Source organism: Heloderma suspectum, chromosome 3 (genome assembly GCF_057233095.1).
Source record: "Heloderma suspectum isolate Gila_16-S chromosome 3, 16-S_ref, whole genome shotgun sequence".
Lineage (NCBI taxonomy): Eukaryota > Metazoa > Chordata > Lepidosauria > Squamata > Helodermatidae > Heloderma > Heloderma suspectum.
Window position 1 is genome coordinate 104,019,227 of NC_139460.1, and position 20,751 is coordinate 104,039,977.

The following is a 20,751-nucleotide window of genomic DNA, read 5'->3' on the forward strand; positions in this document are numbered from 1 at the left end:
GGGATTAAATCCAATCTCTCTCATTGACTCTTCTTGGATATTCTCCATTATACCAGAATTAAAACACACAGAGAGAGAGACTTTTATAGCCTGGGATGTGTTACCTGAACCCTAAAGCAATATCTTTAGTTTTGTGAGACAAACATAGCCTTAAGCTGCCTTCCCCAACCTGCTGCCCTCCAGATATGTTGGACCACAACTCCCATAGTGCCATTGCCAACTGGGGGAACACTGGTGTAAAGCATACGTTTGTTGTTGTTGTTTTAAGCTTCCATCTCTAACCTTCAAAACTACATAAAGGGCCAAGCACAATTCAAACTGAATCCTGCATGACACCAGGTCAGATTCTGATTCCTGTTATCTTGTGCTTTTATGCACTTTTCTTTTTCTAAACAGATTTTTTTCATGCATTTCTGCTGAGAGAAAAAGCAGATGGATAAAAAGTTGAATCTAAATAAGGTGCTCTTCATTTTTTAAAAAAATGGTGAACTATATTCCTTTATTATATAAGGGGGGAGGGGGAGACAACCCTTCTTCATTTTGATGTCCTTCATAGTGTAGTTATTTCAGCCATCACATGCATGTTTATGTCTATCTTTGTCTGCTGTAACCTTCCTCCGAATACTTATAGGCACGCTTATAGTTATGAATAATATGAATTAATTAACCTTTATAAGCAGCAAGTTCTGTATCTTGTACTACCAGCAACAAATCTGAACAAGAGCTTTCTTACTGAGAAAATTTTGTTATTATTTCAGAGGTTATAGTCTACTTTTTCCCTTTTTAGTTTTTTACAAGAACCCAAATGATTCATCTAAGAGGCATTCATTCAAAATTACACTGTGTACTTCGCTGGTATTCCCAGACATGTTCTTTATGTTCTCATTGTTAGCTGATTCCTTGACATTGTCAGCCAGCTGTGGACCATGTGGTCATGGTGTGATATGCCCCAACGCATGGATTGTTAGGGAAAATGTCTTCACACTGAGGGCTGTTAGAATGGACTGTCCTGTGAGGTGATGCTCTCTCCTTTGTCCAATGTCTTTAAGCAGAGGCTGGATGGCCATCTGTCAGAGAGGCGTTGCAGAGTCTGCACAGAGCAGGTGGTTGAACTAGATAACCTCCAAGATCTCTTCGAACTCTGTGATTTGAAGGTTCTGTGCAGGAACGCTAATCGTGTGGGCTGCTGTAAGTGGGCATTTTCCAATTCCAACATTCACTGGGGAAAGTGGAGGAGAAGCATCACCCTTTGAGTAGAGGTTATCGAATTTCCAGATAGGTACAACAGAAAGGCTGCATACTTAGCTGGTTGGGCAGTCCTGCTATGCAGCCTTACCACTGTCACCATGGATGAACTGTGTATTTTACACCATTCATTTTTACTGAGGGCTTTTCTACATGAAGCATTTACTGTGTGCTCCTCATTCCCTACTCATGTTTCTTTACAGGTTCTTTAGATGATGTTGTGACCCTCTGTATCTAAAGAGCAATTTCAGTAAGTTTTTTTAGAGCAGGGAAAGTGCGGTATTTACTCAGAAAAAATGGAAGAAAACACTTTTTTAACTTGTATATTTGCGCTATAACCTCATTGCTGCTTCAGATGCAGAAAACAGATTAAAATGGGCAAAATTTCAGTTGGTGTGTGTATGTGTGACTTGTAACCAAACCTTGCAGTGCGGAGAACTCCTGTACTTCTGTAAAACCTGGGGTTCCTCCAAGACAGCTGATATTTCTTTCTTATATGTGGAACTGATGGTGATGTTTTGGCTATGAAAGGATTCACACTCAGAGAATGTGTTTGCTATTAATAGAATAATTAAGCCGAATAAGGGCCAGTGTGAAAGAAAGCTCTCTTAACTATCCTTACTGTGAACATGCTAAGGCAACCATGGTATGGACGGAGAAACTGAAGTGCCTTCCCTGGCAAGAGAAGCATGTCTCACTTCTTTCATTTATGGAAGTGAGGGAGCATGATCCCCATTTCCATAAGTCTGTCACCTCACACAAAAAGGGAAGTGTAAAGTACATACCAAATACGATGCTGCCTCATTTAGACAATTTGGCCTATGAGCACTTTACTTAGCTTGCAAAGAGCAGATTTACATCCAAAATGAGCTAAGTTCAGTCATATTTATAACTTTGTTATAAATAATCAATTACTGCAGTTAGCTTACCCACACAAATAACTGCTTATGCAAGTGGTCTACTTGTGTGAGCAGTGTGAGGTCAATGGGAGGGAGAACATGGAGGATTGCTTCTGTTTATCCACTCTTACAAATTTGTAATAAACATTTTTATCATAATAGAAGGCATGATTTTCCATGAGTCTGCTCCTCCAGCTTTACATTGCTTGGCTGTGTAGGCTATTCACATGAGCAGTTATTTGCACAGGTAAGCCAGCCAGCATAACACCTGCCCTGTCTCTTAGTCTATGTATCCTGGCTGGGTTTCAGACAATGCCTAACATGTCATTTGACTTTGGCTGGGAGCAGGCCTAATGTGCCAATTAGGTAAGCATCTTCTAAATTTAGCAGTGTTATCTGCCCCAAGGTCACAGGGTATGGGGATGCAATACTTCACACTAGCAAGAAACCAAAACCGAAATCTAGTTTAATGATTAAGAGAATGATGTGAACACACCGATGGAAAAGGATTTAATGAAACCCAAAATAAATTCATGAATGAAAAACGGAAACCACACTGAGTAGCAGCTACAAACTCCCCATCTGTAGAAAAAGAAGAGCTAAACAATTATTAGATAATCTATTCCGGAACTCCAAATGAAGCCATATAGGACTATACCCAGGGGGGATGTTTAAATATGCAGACATCTGTTGAGTTCAGCATGCAATAAACCTACAGTCAACTTACTATTCCTGATTTAAGCAGCTCCTTGTAGCATTATTTTTGTCTCCTGCAGTGATAATCTAGCCTATGCTGATTACTATTTTGCTGTTATTTACCTCAGTTTTATGATAGCTATGCACATCTAAGCTAAAGGTTAACTCAACTTATTTCATCCAGTCACTGGTTTTATGGAGGACTGTATCCTATGACACTAAGTTAAAAGCCATGCAATAAAGGGATCATAAGCAATTGCACAGAGTATTAACTCCTAATACAGCATAGAATGTAATAAATGAAATATAGTCAGATAGAGCCCACAACACTAATTAACCGGCTGTAAGTAAAGTAGAAAAAGAATTCCAAAGGCAGGCTCAGACCTTTCTCAGGTATAAACAATGGTCCTGTTCGAAAGATCACCACAGCCCACAATGGCTTACTTATTGTTCCAGGGTTATCCAAGGGTTGGTTAATCACTGTATAACCCATGCTGCCCAGGTTCGCACATGACAAGCCACATTGCATGCCTGTCATAGCTTGGATATTCAAAATGGTAGGGCACATGCTGCAACTCACCATGGCTTAAATAACTCATGGTAGGCTGCAGTGTTCGTGCAAACCACATCAATGGCATGCGATCAGTATCCTGTCAGGAGGGCAATACTTTGATGACAAGGTTGTATGGCTGCCCAGTAAACAGTGACTGATAATTCTGAGCAAACAGTTCATCTGAAAGCTCCCCATGCGTCAGTGCTCACCCAAAATGTAGAGATGCATGTGTTTTCCCTGGGAAGTTATACCTACCTACCTCTGATGCATTGGACAAACACATATCTCCATGTTTCAAGTGAGATGGAAAGTGTGGATCACTCATCTACTCGCATCATATCTGAACCCACCTTCATGCTCTGTTCTTTGAAAGGCCTAAAATGAGCATGAGCAAGTTCCTTCAAAGCTGTAGAACAGGAGTGGTGAATCTTTTTCTGATGTTGACCCACAGGAAAAGTCCATGAAGGGGGTCACAGCTGATGATGGGCAGAGCCAAGAGTGGGCAGTTTGCAGCATTGAAGGAGTGCATACTGCTTGCTCTTTGTACCACTCATCTCTTTCTCCCTCTCCCTCTCTTTCTTTCTCTGTGCCTTCCATTTCTTTCTCCTTCTCTCTCTGTGCCATGTGAAATTAGGCCAAAGTCCACATGAAACTGGGCTGAGGGCCACAGCTGTACCCGAGCTGTAGAATGTCAGCAATGCAGCTCCAGTAGCGTAAATAATCAGTCTAATTAAGGGTGCCACCCTACGCATGTTTATACAGAACAAAGTCCTACAACTCCCGGCATTCCCCAGCTGTGGGATGCTGGGAGTTGTAGGACTTTGTTCTGTCTAAACATGCATAGGATGGCACCCTAAAGCTCCTTTCCATAACTAATATAAATTTAATTATCATCAAATTAACGCCCCCCCCCCCGGAAAAAAATCTATATAATTTGGTCTCAGCTTGCCAAATTACAGTGTTCAGGACAACATCATCTGAAAATGAGTCATTGGTTAAGAAGTACTATTCAGCACATTTCACCTAAACTGTCTGGTGTTCATGAGAGGTTATGATAATTATTACATGGGAATTAATATAATTTGGAAGAATTAAGATGGATATTAAGATGTAGTTCAAGAATTCTGCCATTACAATTCTCTTCATTTTAAATGTGCTTTATGAAATGTTCATTTTCTGATGCTATTAACATTTGATATTTGACAGTATGGTTTTGCAATCTTCATAATACTTTTCAGAAAAAAAGTTGACTCTTTTCTTTATAAACCAGAGCAAAATATTCCAACAAGTATCAGTAGCCTCCCATTGATCTCAGCTGAACTTATTTCTGAACTTATGATTACATTCGCAGCCTTCCTCTGCTTACTTGCTGTGCTTACTGAATATGCCTAAACCAGGGATGCAGAAGCTCTTTCAGCCCAAGGGCCTAATTCTATTTTGGTGAAGTCTTTGAGGGCCACATTCCAGTGGTGTGTGGGACTGAAATACTAAAAATACCAGCATATATTTGCTTAACACTCTTAATGCCAGTTGCTAAGCCTTTGGAGAGGCATTTCAACTCCATTTTAGAATGGAGGGAAAACTTCAGAGAAGCCAGGAAACCACCAAAACATCAGTGGTTTGGGCGGGGGGGAAGTGGGTGAGACCAGAAGAAAAGGGTGCATGGCCATCTGGGGAATCCCAAAGAGCTGGATTGGGATACAAGGAGGGCCAGATTTGGCCCCCAGGTCTGGGGTTCTGCACCCCTGGCCTAAATCCTTCCCTCTGCATAAGTACCTGTTGCTTTCGCAATCCTTTGTGAATGCCACAGAGCACTGTCAGAATACTGATGGTAATTATTTTCAGTATGGGGGAGGAAACAATCTCTCCCAGTCTGGAATTCCCAAGCTCTTTGTGAGCAAAATATTAAAAAAAAAAAAAAAACTTCAAAGTTCAGGCCTAGCAATTAACAGGTTCACCAGGAGCCAACACTCTCTGTCAATCCCCCTTCCATAGAAATTTGTAAAGGGGGAAGGGACCAGCAATGGCAAGGGCTCACTGATGACATCAGAAGTTTTGTACACCTAATCCCTAAAGCCTGAATGCTACTGATCTGCTGTCTCTGAAATACATGGCAGCTATACTTTCCAGTACCTCCTGGTTCAATGAAATGGGTGTGACATTGGGTAGTATACTACCGTGTCATTCCGTTAGCGCAAATAGGAAAGAAGAAGGAGGCTTCTGGCAGGGAGGTCTGAGGGGCTAGTTTCCCTAGGATATCTTTCCAAGCTGTCCTTGAAAATTCTTGGAATTCTTTCTCAGAGAAATAACAAGGCAATTACCTCAAAACATTTATTTGCTTTTGTATAATTCTTTTTCAATGCTGGACATTCGATGTACTTATACAACATATTAAATTTTAAAAAGACACACATGTTAATAAGTACTCTCCAAATTCCTAAGCAATGTGATGTCCTGTGGTAATGGTATAGGGTTTAGGCTGAAATCTTTGTACCTACTTGCCTGGGAGAAAATCCCGTTCAACCAAATGTGGCCTACATCTAACCAGACATGTATAAGATTGCACTGTTAACTTTGGATAAGACAATCCTAGGCTAGATCTACATTAGTGCTTTTTATCGGTACTGAAGTGCACTGATGATTGTTGGGGCACATTACACATTCCAAATACCATTTTTTCCAGTGTTATTTCCCATTTTTTTAATTCTGTATTATCCATAATACTGCAACAGATGTCAGTGTGTGTGCTATAAGATATAAACGTGCAAGAGAGAAAGCATCACCACAATGGGATCATATTGATATGACATGAGGTATCTGGCCCTGGAGACCTATAGTGTCTGTAATATTATTGGTTTAATTTACAAATATACAGGCAGATCATAGTGGGAACAAATAGGTTGTAAAATATCTGATCCTGCATCAGATTCCCCAAAGCATCTGTATAGACCACTGCAGCCCCCTCCCCAGGCTTTTTCCAGCACAGCTAATTTCCAAGTACAAACTTACAGCTCAGTCTGTGCCCAGAATAAAACTTGTCAAAACTATTTCCTTGCCATTCCACTAGTTTAAAGATCTTGCCCTCAAAAGGCTGAAGAGAGATCATAGCAAATTAAGGAAAACTTCCCCAGGGATTAGCTTCCATTGAAGAAATATCAGCTGATCATCTCTAGCTATTAGCAAGCCATCAGCTTAACAAAAGATGCTCACCCAGCAACCAGAAGACATATATGCAGAAACTAGGGATGTCAGAGAATTCTGCCACGGATCTCGGTGAGGCCAAATGCCAGTGCATTCAGCCCCCCAAACTCCGTGGCGGAACGGCCTGCCACCCCCCCACCCCCCTGCGGATCCCCCCTGGGACGAGACTCACCTGGGGCAGACCTTCCCGGCGGCGCCGGCAGCGGTGGCCGGTCTTCCGACCGGCTGCCGCCACCGCCATTTCCAGGCTTGTGTAAAAAAAAAAAAAAAAAGACGTGATAGGCTACATAAAGATTTACGTAGCCTATCATGGCTAGGTTTTAAAAAAAAAGGGAAAAAAGATGTGATAGGCTACGTAAATCTTTACGTAGCCTATCATGGTTGGGTGGGTTAAAAAAAAAAAACGCGTACGCAAATGGCGGCGGCTACGGCCGCCACCATTTGCATTCCTTCTTTTTACCATCTTAATCTATGTAAATATTTACGTAGACTATGACGGCAAAAATAAAGGGGAACATAAATAGCGCAGCGGGCACTATTTGTGTCCCCTTTTGATTTGCCGTTTTAGCCTACGTAAAGATTTACGTAGGCTAAAACGGTGAATCAAAAAGGGACGCAAATAGCGCCCGCTACGCTATTTGCGTTCCCCTTTATTTTCGCCATCATAGTCTACGTAAATATTTACGTAGATTAAGACGGCCAAAAAGAAGGAACGCAAATGCATACGTGGTGTTTTGTTTTGTTTTTACCCAGAGCCCTCCGCAGCCGGAAATCCGGCTGCGGACGGCTCTGGCCTGGCCGGGCCGGGCCGGGCCTGGCCGGCTGCTCCGCAGAGCTGCCGCAGAGCACAGCCGGCCGTTCGAGGATTCCGGGGGGAGGAACAGAGCGCCTCCCCCCCACCATCAACATAATCCGCGAAAGGTAAGTCACTTTCGTATATCCCTAGCAGAAACAGAAACAGCCCCATATGAACGCCTTTACTGCAAACTAATAAAGAGCCTTTCAGATCATCTATCATGCAGGAAAAGGTTGATGATTTTAGAATGATGTAACTAGGGATGGTGGAGAATTTCTCCCCGAAACTTCGGGGGGCCGAGCACCAACGTGTTCGGCCCCCCGAACAAGTTTTGGGGAGAAATTCCCCCCCCGCCCCCCACACCCCCCCCCCCGGGACGGGACTTACCTCTCCCGAATGTCCCTCCCGGCGGCGGGTCCAGCCGGCGGTTCAGCGGGTGTTCGTGCGGGGCGGGAGCGGCAGCCAGTCTTTCGACCGGCTGCCGCCGCCGCCATTCCAATGAAAGAAAAAGAAAAAACACCCCCGTGATAGGCTACGTGACGATTAACCTAGCCTATCACGGCTAGATTTGCAAAGTCAGCCACGATAGGCTATGTAAATCGTCACGTAGCCTATCACGGGTGACTTTAAAAAAAAAAAAAAGCGCGTACGGATAATGGCGGCCCCCATAGGGAGCTGCCATTCCCATTCCTTATTTGGTCGCTGTAGTCTATGTAAAGATTTACGTAGACTACAGCGACCAAATAAGGAACGCGAATGGCGGCTCCCTATGGGGGCTGCCATTAGCGTACGCGCTTTTTTTTTTTTTTTAAGTCACCCGTGATAGGCTACGTGACGATTAATGTAGCCTATCACGGCTGAATTTGCAGATCTAGCCGTGATAGGCTACGTTAATCGTCACGTAGCCTATCACGGGGGCGTTTTTGTTTTTTTAAAAAAACAATGGAGTTTGCGGCCAGGCAAGGCAGGAAGCCTCCTCCCCGGCCTGAATTTCGCGGGGGGAGCAGCGAAGCGCCTCCCCCCCACCGCGAACAAGCTTCGACGACAGGTAAGTGATTTTCGTCCACCCCTAGATGTAACATTGGCCCCGTTCTCACGATCACAGTGCAGCTTAAACAAGCCATGGTGGCTTCTTTAAGCATTGGCGCACGCCCACATATTCTGGGCACCATTTGTCTAATTACCCACCCAGGTGTGGCTTGTCATGTCATCTGAATCCAGGCAGCATGGTTTGTTTCATGGGGAAACAACCCTCAAATAACTTGTGGCCTGTTGTTGGGTTGTTAAAGCCATGGTGATCATGCAAACCGGGTCACTGTGAAAACTGCAACACCAAAACATTTTTCTGTTCTTCTCCTCCTCCTCCAAATGAATTTCATTTCAGCAATCCCCTGGTGAATAATCCAAACTAAACTGCACTGCATTTCATCTCTTAGTCATAAGAATAAGTTGAGAATGCTGAATTGTCAGCAAATCTTTGATGTAAATCAGTGGTCACAGGAGACTTCTTTAGAAGGTAGAAGAAAAAAAATATGTCGCCATCAGCTAATCAAAGGAAAGCGTTTTCCCTCTGAAAAAAAATATAGCTAACTTTTAACAAGCAGTTTTAGTATCATATAATTCTATGCCCTCATTATTGAAGGATACAACTGTTTTTGTTCAGAGTAGCTTTTAAAAACAACATAATGAGTCTTAATTTATTCCAGGAAGTGGTTACAGCAATAAAATGCATAAATTAATAATGGACATGCTTCCTCTCTCCCTTTTTTCCCTTCCTTGTTAGTTAACTTGCTTTTACTGTCCTTGGCTGATTATTTGTATTTCATTACACAAATGCCAGAGTGGATTCATCTTTTGCATAATAATCGGCACAACATGTACTCTTGTGATTTAGCTAATCATACCTAAACAATAATTCTGTGGAATATGCAGGGAAGACCTTGCGAAACAGTGCCTCACAAAGCTTGTGCCAGCCCCCCAGCCCCCTCCCACCCCACCCCACAAAAATGTCCCCTCCTGAGGGGGGGTTGTTGTGTTTTTAGGGGTGGGTAGCCTGCCTGATAGGCAGAAGCAAGGGGGCATGTGTCCACCTGACGGAGGCAGTGGGGGGAGTGTTGGAGGCCAGACTATATGGAGGCTGGGCGGCAGGCGCTGGCGGAGCGCTAGGGGCAGGCCATGCCAGGTAAGGGGAACAAGGGAGAGATGTGTAATATCTGTCCCCTGCTCTGGGCCTGTCCAGAGCCAAAGGATGGCTGGGGGTGGCATGACTCCTGTTCTGGCCTTCGTTTGCTGCTCTGCAATGCCAGGTCTGTTACCCAGAAAACATCCCTCATCCATGACACGATCCTGGATGACGGTGCAGACCTGGCATGTATTACGGAGACCTGGCTGGCGGAGGCTGCTGCTCCAACCCTTGCAGCCATGTGTCCAGCCGGATTTTCATATGCACAGCAGCCGAGGGCTGGGGATCGGGGAGGGGGAGTGGTGTTATCTACCGGGAGTCCTTGGTTTTCACCAGACCCCCTCTCCAGGAGACTAGGGGTGTACGGGTTCCCCACCATCTGTTCCAGTGGGAAATCTGTGGGAGGGGAGGCGATCCGTTCCTCCCCCCCTGAATCCTCCAGGGCAGTTCTGCTCCACTCGGATTCCGGGGGGGGAGGAGCTGGCTTGGGGGTGCTTACCTTCCCTCCTGCCAGCCAGAGCCATTTGCCTCCTCCCGGTCCCTGCTGATTGCCTTTAAAAAAAAGTCTTTTTTTTTTTTAAGGCGATCGGGAGGATGTGCCCATAGATTTATACGCAAAATAGAGCAGTGAATGTTGCGTATAAGCCTATGGCCACATAGACTTATACGCAAGATTCATAACTCTATTTGCATATAAGTCTATGGGCACATCCTCCAGATCGCCATTAAAAAAAAAAAAAAAATTAAAGACAATTGGCAGGGACATGGAGGAGATGAACGCCTCTGGCTGGAAGAAGCAGCCAAGTGCTATTCTGCCTCCAGTCCTCCTGGAACAGAGGTAAGTGGTCCCGATCCGCTGAGGATTCCTGAGGCCGGATTCTAGGGATGGCAGAGAATTCCACCACGGATCTCGGTGAGGCCGAATGCCAGTGCATTCAGCCCCCCGAAATATGTGGCGGAACGGCCTGCCACCCCCCGCCACCCCCCGTGGATCCCCCCCAGGACGAGACTTACCTGGGGCGGACCTTCTGTGCGGCGGCGGCTGCCGCCATTTGCAGTCTTGTCAGGTTTTTTTTTTTTTTACAAGACATCATAGGCAACGTAAAGATTTACGTAACCTATCACGTCCAGCTTTAAAAAAAAAAATGCGTACGCAAATGGTGGCGGCTACGGCCGCCGCCATTTGCTTTCTTTACTTTTGGCCGTCTTAGTCTATGTAAATATTTACGTAGACTAAGACAGCGAAAATAAGGGGAACAAAAATAGCTTAGAGGACACTATTTGCATTCCCCCTTATTTTCGCCGTCTTAGTCTACGTAAAGATTTACGTAGACTAAGACGGCCAAAAATAAGGAACGCAAATGGCGGTGGCCGTAGCCACCGCCATTTGCGTATGCGCGTTTTTTGTTGTTTTTTTTAAGCCAGACATGATAGGCTATGTAAGTCTTTATGTAGCCTATCACGGCTGACTACAGGGACGCAAACGGCAGCAGCTACGGCCGCTGCCATTTGCGTCCCTGCTAGCCAGCGGCCGGATGTCCAGCTGCTGGCGGAGCCAGCTGGCGGCTCCGCGGAATCCCCGCGGAGTGGAGCCGGCCAGCAAGGATTCCGGGGGGAGGGATGGAGCGCCTCCCCCTGCAACGGAACCCGGCAGAGCCAGGTAAGGGGAGTTTCGTACATCCCTACCGGATTCCAAAGAATCTGGCCTCATTTGTATCTGCAGCAGATTTCTCTGACATCCCTACGGGAGACCAAGGTTGTGGAGTGCATGTGCTGGAGGTTGGGCCCAAAGGGCAGTCTAGGGATTCTGTTTGTGTTCCGTACACCCCACTGTATGACTGACTCCCTGGCCAAGGTGCTTGAGGTGGTCTCTAGGGATGTACAAAACACTTACCTAGTTCCAGTCAGGGCATCCGCTGGGGGGGGGAGGCACTCCATCCCTCCCCCTGAAATCATCGACGGGGAGGAGGCGATCCAGTCCTCCCCCCCAGAATCCTGCCTGGCCGGCTCTGCTCCACAGCGGGTCCGTGAAGCACCTGGCCAGGGCCGTCCACAGCCAGACTTCTGGCCACGTAAAGATTATGTAGACTACGGCGAAAATAAGGGCAACGCTATTTGCGTTGCCCTTATTTTCGCCGTAGTCCACGTAAAGATTTACGTAGACTACGGCGACCAAATAAGGAACGCGAATGGCGGCTCCCTATGGGGGCTGCCATTTGCGTACGCGGGTTTTTGTTTTTTTTTTAAGTCACCCGTGATAGGCTACGTGACGATTTACGTAGCCTATCACGGCTGACTTTGCAGATCTAGCCGTGATAGGCTACATTAATCGTCATGTAGCCTATCACAGGGGCGTTTTTTTGTGTGTGTTTTTTACTTTTTATATCGCGGCCGGGTGAGGCGAGGCACCTCCTCCCCGGCCTGAATTTTGGCCGGGCGAGGCGGGAAGCCTCCCCCCCGGCCTGAATTTCGGCCGGGCGAGGCGGGAAGCCTCCCCCCCTGGCCTGAACTTCGCGGGGAGAGCAGCGAAGCACCTCCCCCCCACCGCGAAAAGCTGCGAGACCAGGTAAGTGACTTTTGTGCACCCCTAAGCCTATCACGGGGGCGTTTTTTTTTTTTTACTTTTATTGGAATGGCGGCGGCAGCAGCCGGTCAAAAGACCGGCTGCCGCCTCTGCCCCTGTCGAAGACCTGACGAACCGTCGCCGGGACCCGCCGCTGGGAGGGACATTCGGGAAAGGTAAGTCCCGTCCCGGGGGGGTGCGGGGGGCGGGGGTGTGTGGAGAATTTCTCCCCGAAACTACTTCGGGGGGCCAAACACGTTGGCACTCGGCCCCCCGAAGTTTCGGGGAGAAATTCTCCCCCATCCCTACCTGTGGCAAACCGATCTTGTGGGATCAGTTCCAGCTTCTTCCTTCTGATGAAATGGACAAGGTGCTTTGATCTGTAAAGCCGACAACATGCTTACTTGATCCTTGCCCATCTTGGCTCATTATGGGCTGTAGAGAGAGACTGGGTGAGGGGATCAGGGCGGTGGTGAACGCCTCCCTTGAGGAGGGAGTGATGCCATCAGACCTCAAGGAGGCAGTGATAAGACCACTCTTAAGGAAGCCCTCCTTGGATCCCCAAGTTTTGAACAACTTTCACTTCAGGTGTGATGTCTGCCCATAAAAACAACAAAAAAGACTATTCATTCAGCTTGTTCATTTGTGTGTGTAAGAGAGGGGGGGAGGGAGAGAGAGAGAGAGAGAGAGAGAGAGAGAACTAGGGGTGTACGAAACCCCCTTACCTTTGGTCTGCGGGAGTCTGCGGGGGGGAGGCGATCCGTTCTTCCCCCTCAGAATCCTCGCCGGCCCCGGCTGGTTCCGCTCCATGGTGAGTCTGCAGAGCTGCCGACTGGCTCCGGCTGCTGGGACGCAAATGGCATCCGCATAGCGGACACCATTTGCGTCCCTGCTCTTTGCCATGATAGGCTATGTAAATATTTACATAGCCTATCATGGCTAAAGCAGGGATGCAAATGGCGTCTGCTATTCTGGACGCCTTTTGCAGCGGAGCAGCGGATGGTGGCAGCAGATGGACTCCACCAGCCAGTGGCAGGTAGGTTCTGTCCTGGAGGGATTTCGGGGGGGGTGGCGGGGGGGTAGCCCGTTCCGCCACGGACTCTGGGGGGCCGGATTCTTTAGAATCCAGCCTCATTGGAGTCCGTGGCGGATTTCTCCACCATCCCTAGAGAGAACTAAAAGTTGGAACACTAGTCCAGGCATCAGGAATGTAACCTTGGGATTCACAGGCACTAGCCATTCATCACCATAGAAAACCAGTTCTGCCCAAGCTTGATTCAAAAGAGAAGACTGTATATCTGAATGAAATATCATGTGAGAACTTCCCCAGCAGCTGCAGTGCTCAAATTATGTACAGTATATCATAACACCTGTTGCTGGGGAACATGGGTGGGAAGGTGCTGTCGCGCTCATATCATGCTTGTGGGTTCCTGGTCGACAGCTGGTTGGCCCCTGTGTGAACAGAATACTGGACTAGATGGACCCTTGGTCTGACCCAGCATGGCTCTTAATAATGTATTTTAACAAGGTCTTGTTCAAACACAGATGACTTTCATGACTAGCATTTCTTCCTCCAGTCTAGTTAGACTCTCGAAAGCTTCTAACACTGCAATCCTATACATGCCTACTCAGAATTAAGTCTCACTTAGTTCAGTGGGGCTTACTCCCAGGTAAGTGCATGTTTACTCAGAAGTAAGTTACACTGTATTCAATGGAGCCTACTCCCAGGTGAATATGCAAACAATTGCAGCCTAACTGTTGCAAACCCTCCTAGTAAACATTAATTCAGAATACAGAAAGATGTTTCTTGTACCTTAGATTTACTTAAGATTGTTTGTTTTAAGGTCAGTATAGTTATCTGATCAGTAGAATGTAAATAAGATAATCATTTTTTTCCTTAATGTTCCTGTGTGAATTCAATTCTGTTCACACAGTGGCCACCTGTGCTGCCCCACAGGAGAGGAAACCCACAAGCAGGACATGAGTGCAACAGCACCCTCCCGCCCTTGTGCCCCAGCAACTGGTGTACAGAGGCATACTGCCTTTGAGAGTGGAGGTAGCATAAGCATACAAACATCAGACTAGTAGCCACTGACAGCCTTATCCTCCATGAATTTTTCCCATCCCCACACTGTCACCACCTTAGGAGGAACTGCTTATTCACTGGGCAATCTCTCCTTAAATAAACCCAATGTTTATTTTAAGCAAATGCTTATATTTCAGGGCCTAAGGAACTCTCTGCTACTAATCCGCCACCGCCACCACCACCAGGCCTTCCCTGTGGACTCCTGCCTGGCAGACCACTAGTCCCTGCAAGACCAGGCCCCCAGGTACCGAGCCAGCTGTGCTGCTCCACCTGCCCCTCCCTGGAGGGGCTATATAAGCTGGCTGGCTGAGGTGGCCTGGGAGAGCCAGGGCCTGCAGGAGAAGCCACCACCGGGGAAGAGGCGGGCCTGCTGCTGCTGGGCCTACTGCCGCTGCCACCACCAGGCCTTCCCTGTGGATTCCTGCCTGGCATTATTTTTAAGGGGATTTTTAATTGTGTTTTGTTGTTGTTTTGTTTTGTTTTTCTGGGGGATTTTGTTGTGTTTTTAGGGGTGGGTAGCCTGCCTGATAGGCGGGAGTGAGGGGGCATGTGTCCACCTGATGGATGCAGTGGGGGGAGTGTTGGGGGCCAGAACATACCGAGGCTGGGCGGCAGGCGCTGGCGGAGCGCTAGGGGCAGGCCATGCCAGGTAAGGGGAACAAGGGAGAGATGTGTAATATCTGTCCCCTGCTCCGGGCCTGTCCAGAGCCAAAGGATGGTTGGGGGAGGCATGACCCCATCTTCTGGCCTTCGTTTGCTGCTCTGCAATGCCAGGTCTGTTACCCAGAAAACCTCCCTCATCCATGACATGATCCTGGACGAGGGTGCAGACCTGGCATGTATTATGGAGACCTGGCTCGCCGAGGCTGTTGCTCTAAACCTTGCAGCCATGTGTCCAGCTGGATTTTCGTATGCACAGCAGCCGAAGGCTGGGGATCGGGGAGGGGGAGTGGCTGTTATCTACCGAGAGTCCTTGGTCTTCACCAGACCCCCTCTCCGGGAGACCAAGGTTGCTGAGTGCATGTACTGGAGGTTGGGCCCAAAGGGCAGTCTGGGGATTCTGCTCATGTACCGTCCACCCCGCTGCACGACTGACTCCCTGGCCGAGGTGCTTGAGGTGGTCTCTGATGTGCGTGTACAGTCCCCTAACTTATTGGTGTTGGGGGACTTCAACGTACATTCGGAGACCATCCTCACAGGAGCACCTTGGGACTTCATGGAGACCATGGCCTCCTGGGAGCTGCACCATATTCTAACTGGGCCCACCCATGTAGCCAGTCATGCACTAGACCTTGTGTTTGTTTCTGGAGAAGTGGGGAGTGATCTGGAAGTCGGGGGTATATCCACCACCCCCTTGTCATGGTCAGATCACTATCTGGTGACGTTGGACTTCTCGGTTCCACAACCCCTCCGCAGGGGTGGAGGACCCATTAAAATGGTCTGCCCCAGGCGTCTTATGGATCCAAATGGATTCCTGAACGCGCTTGGGGATTCTCTGGGTCACGCCAACGGCCACTCGGTCGAGACCCTGGTGGGTGGCTGGAATGCCGCAATCACTGGGGCATTAGATCGGGTGGCTCCGAAACGCCCTCTCCCCCTGAACAGGGCTCGGATTGCACCATGGTTCAATCCATGGTTACGAATTCTGAAACAGGAGGTGAGACGGCTAGAGCGCCGGTGGCGGACGTCTCACTCCAAATACGATCAGACAAGGGCTAGAGCTGTATCTTCAGCCTATCATGTTGTGGTGAAGGCAGCAAAAAAGGAATATTATGCTGCCTCTATCGCGTCTGCAGAGTGCTGTCCCAGGAGGCTGTTCCAAGTGGTCCGGAGCCTGGTCAGTCCTGTGGCTCCGGAACCACTGGAGCATTCTAAGGCCTCCTGTGAGGACTTGGCAAGGCACTTTGCAGATAAAATTGATCAGATTAGGTGTGTTACTCTGCACGCTGTGGATACAGTTAGTGAGCAAGAGGCGGCCTGTGGCAAACCGGTTTTGTGGGATCGGTTCCAGCTTCTTCCTCCTGATGAAGTGGACAAGGTGCTTTCATCTATATGGCCGACCACCTGCTTACTTCCCATCTTGGCTCATTATGGGCTGCAGAGAGAGACTGGGTGAGGGGATTAGGGCGGTGGTGAACACCTCCCTTGAGGAGGGAGTGATGCCATCAGCCCTCAAGGAGGCAGTGATAAGACCGCTCTTAAAGAAGTCCTCCTTGGATCCTCAAGTTTTGAACAACTTTCGCCCAGTCTCAAATCTGCCATTTTTGGGCAAGGTGATTGAGCAGGTGGTGGCGGTGCAGTTGAAGGCTAGGGGTGCACGAAAGTCCCTTACCTGTCCTCGAAGCTTTTTGCGGTGGGGGGGAGGCGCTTCGCTGCTCCCCCCGCGAAGTTCAGGCTGGGGGGGGAGGCTTCCCGCCTCGCCCGGCCGAAATTCAGGCCGGGGAGGAGGCGCCTCGCCTCGCCCGGACGCGAACTAAAAAGTTTAAAAAAAAAAAACGCCCCCGTGATAGGCTACGTGACGATTAACGTAGCCTATCACGGCTAGATCTGCAAAGTCAGCCATGATAGGCTACGTAAATTGTCACGTAGCCTATCACAGGTGACTTAAAAAAAAAAAAAAAAGCGCGTACGCAAATGGCGGCCCCCATAGGTAGCCGCCATTCCCGTTCCTTATTTGGTCGCTGTAGTCTACGTAAATCTTTACGTAGACTATGGCGAAAATAAGGGCAACGCTGCGTTGCCCTTATTTTTGCCGTAGTCTATGTAAAGATTTACGTAGACTACAGCGACCAAATAAGGAACGCGAATGGCGGCTCCCTATGGGGGCCGCCATTTGCGTACGTGTGTGTGTTTTTTTTTTAAGTCACCCGTGATAGGCTACGTGACGGTTTACGTAGCCTATCACGGCTGACTTTGCAGATCTAGCCGTGATAGGCTACGTTAATCGTCACGTAGCCTATCATGGGGGCATTTTTTTTCTTTTATTGCAATGGCGGCGGCGGCAGCTGGTCGAAAGACTGGCTGCCGCTCCCGCCCCGGACAAAGACCCGCCGAACCGCCGGCCGGACCCGCCGCCAGGAGAGGCATTCGCCAAAGGTAAGTCCCATCCTGGGGGGGGCGGGGGGGCGGAGAATTTCTCCCCAAAACTTGTTCGGGGGGCCGAACACGTTGGCGCTCGGCCCCCCGAAGTTTCGGAGAGAAATTCTCCGCCAACCCTATTGAAGGCACACTTGGAAGAAACTGATTATCTAGACCCATTTCAGTCGGGCTTCAGGCTTGGGCATGTGACAGAAGCGGCCTTGGTCGCCTTGGTGGATGATATGAGGAGGGCTCTGGATAGGGGTGAATGCTCCTTCCTTGTTCTCCTCGACCTCTCAGCGGCTTTTGATACCGTTGACCACGGTATCCTCCTGGACCGCCTGGAGGGGTTGGGCATTGGAGACACCGTATTGCGGTGGTTCCAGTCCTTCCTCTCTGGCAGGTACCAGAGGGTAGCTCTGGGAGAGGAGGTTTCGGACCCGTGGCCACTTACTTGTGGGGTGCCACAGGGTTCCATCCTCTCCCCGATGCTATTTAACATCTATGTGAAGCCGCTGGGGGCTATCATCAGGAGGTTTGGGGTGCAGTGTCATCAATATGCGGATGACACGCAGCTCTACCTCTCATTCAAATCTTCACCAAGGTTGGCTGTAGAATCCCTGTCCAAATGTCTGGAGACGGTGAGTGGCTGGATGGGGAGGAATAAGCTGAAGCTGAACCCTGACAAGACCGAGGTACTTTTGGTGGGAGACAAGAGGAGGTTGGGGGATGTTGACCTGGTGTTGAATGGGGTACAGCTACCCTTGAAAGACCAGGTCCGCAGCCTGGGGGTCATTTTGGACTCCCAGCTGTCCATGGAGGCTCAGGTGTCAGCTGTGAGCTGGATAGCGCTGTATCAACTCCATCTGATACGGTGGCTGCGCCCCTTCCTTCCCGACCATCTGCTTCCATCGGTTGTACATGCCCTGGTCTCCTCTCGTTTAGACTACTGTAATGCGCTCTATGTGGGGTTACCCTTGAAGACAGTTCGGAAGCTGCAGCTGGTGCAGAATGCGGCGGCTCGCCTGATTAAAGGCAGCCGCCGGCGAGATCACATCACTCCAGTGCTGAAGGAGTTGCACTGGTTACCAGCTGTTTTCCGGGCCAAATTCAAGGTGTTGTTTTTGACCTTTAAAACCCTATATTGTTCCGGCCCAGCCTATCTCAAGGAGCGCCTCCAGTAGCACCAAACAGGCCGCTTAACAAGATCAGCCTCGGATGGCCTTCTCTCTGTCCCATCAGCCAGGACAGCTAGACTGGTGGAGACAAGGGAGAGGGCCTTTTCTGTGGTGGCCCCCACTCTGTGGAACTCCCTCCCTAGGGAACTCCATCATGCCCCCTCTTTAATGAGCTTCCGTCGTGCATAAAAAACGTGGTTGTTCAGGCAGGCATTTGGGGTGGGTTAGGGTATTTTAGAAAATGTTTTTATTGTAGAATTTTATTGTTTTAAACTGTTTTATTGTATGTTGTATATCGCCCAGAGTCACAGTGGCTGGGTGACCAGCCAGATGGGCGATTAATAAATTTAATAATAATAATAATAATAATAATAATGACTTTGTTTACCTCAGGCCAAATACACTCACAACCAGGTCCAGCACTTCAGTACAGTCTTCCTCTGACTCCAAAAGCTCCTCCTGTTGTATTACTGACTACCTGGATAGTCTAACTGGGTTTTTACTACCTTTTGTGTAACCTTCTTCTGGCAAGATCTTAGGGTGGCCTCCTGACATAGCACAGCCACCTGCTCCCTACTCCTGGTCTTCACCAGCCATATATGGTTATCTCACAGACAAGGAATAGCTTAATATTCAGGCCTTAACTATTCACTTTCTCCTCAGCTTTCTTCTAGTCCTTCTAAAACACCACCCATCAACCAGCACTCCACAAACTAAGGGTGCAATCCTATGCAGGTTTAGACAGAAAAAAAGTCCTACAACTCCCAGCATTCCCCAGCCAGCCATGCTGGGAGTTGTAGGACTTTTTCTGTCCAAACCTGCATAGGATTGCTCTCCTAACTGTCAATTGTCATTTCCCAACTGCTCTTTTCTACCTAGCTAGAATTCCCCAGCCAATCAAAACTGAATTTACCTGATCCATGCCCCATCTATAAATATTCAAAATGATTATCTCTCCCCCTTCAGAATGTCAGTAAGCACTTACTCAGATACATTATAGCCTCTCAGAAACCACACAGATTAAAACTTTACAGAACAATAATAGTTATATACATGGCATTTCTTTACACGGCTGTTTTTAAAATAAAAAGGGGTTATGTTTTTAAGAATTTTGCTTTTATGATATTGTAATTTTTATTTTGCTTGTGGGGCATGTATTTGTAGGAATGTGGCTATAAATTTAAGTATAAATCCATCACCCAATCAATTAAACAAACCCCACCTTTCAATAGTGAGATTCAAATATATAATATAACCAGCTCATCCTCTCCAATCCAGAACCCTGACTGAGAGTTTACAGATATTTTCACCTGTGGATGAATGCATACAATTACATATTGCCTAATAAATGTAATGTATTTGCTCAGACAACATCTAAAATTCAATAACCAAATAGCTCTTTTGCTGTATAGAAGGCATCTGAGCAGTCATGACACTCTATTTCACCCTTAGTTCTTCATCTTCTATCCCGATTCTTAGTTCACTATTTCTCAGTCTACATTCCATATCTATAAAAATTATGTTAAGATGCCATGTAGGGTTTTCTAAAGTCCATAACCTCTGGGTTCTTTTTAGATTTTAAAAATGCATACAATCAGAATGTATCAAGGGTAAGACCTGAATATCAAATTGTGTTTGATTATTACTGTTGCTTGGAGATTGCATTTGTTTGATTGTCATGGTTTTTCCAAGTGTGCTAGAAAGATTAATTTGGTATGTTAATACTAACTGCTTTACTCAGAAGTGCTTTTTTTAAATAAAAAAATCAGTATGCCAAACTATACTGAAATAATAAGTTCATGAAAATAATAACTAAGGCAATAAATTCAGATAGTGAAAATTCAATCTAATTGAATTCTAGGCAGCAGATCAAAAAGGGTCTCTTTATCCACACACCCCACCCCCTCCACCAATGGATTTATAGTGAGAAGAGTATTATTGTAAGTCTTATTTTTATAATACTAGAATGTAATATGGTTGCCAGTAAATTTACAAATTAACAAAATTGGAACAACTCAGGATGCTTAAAGGTTACCTATTTTTTATCCATCATTCATGGAAAATTATTCGTTTCTTGACTTCTAGATTGTTGCATGACCCAGTTAAGCTAAAACTGCAGGATATGCCTACTTAGGAGAGTGGAGAGCCCTCTTTAGGGGTAAATGGAATCCCTGGCCCCAGAAATAAAAAAGACAATTGGTTAATTAGTAAATTCAATTAACCCACTAAAGATTCCTGTGTGGCCTAGGCTACACCACTGAGCAAAGTGTACAA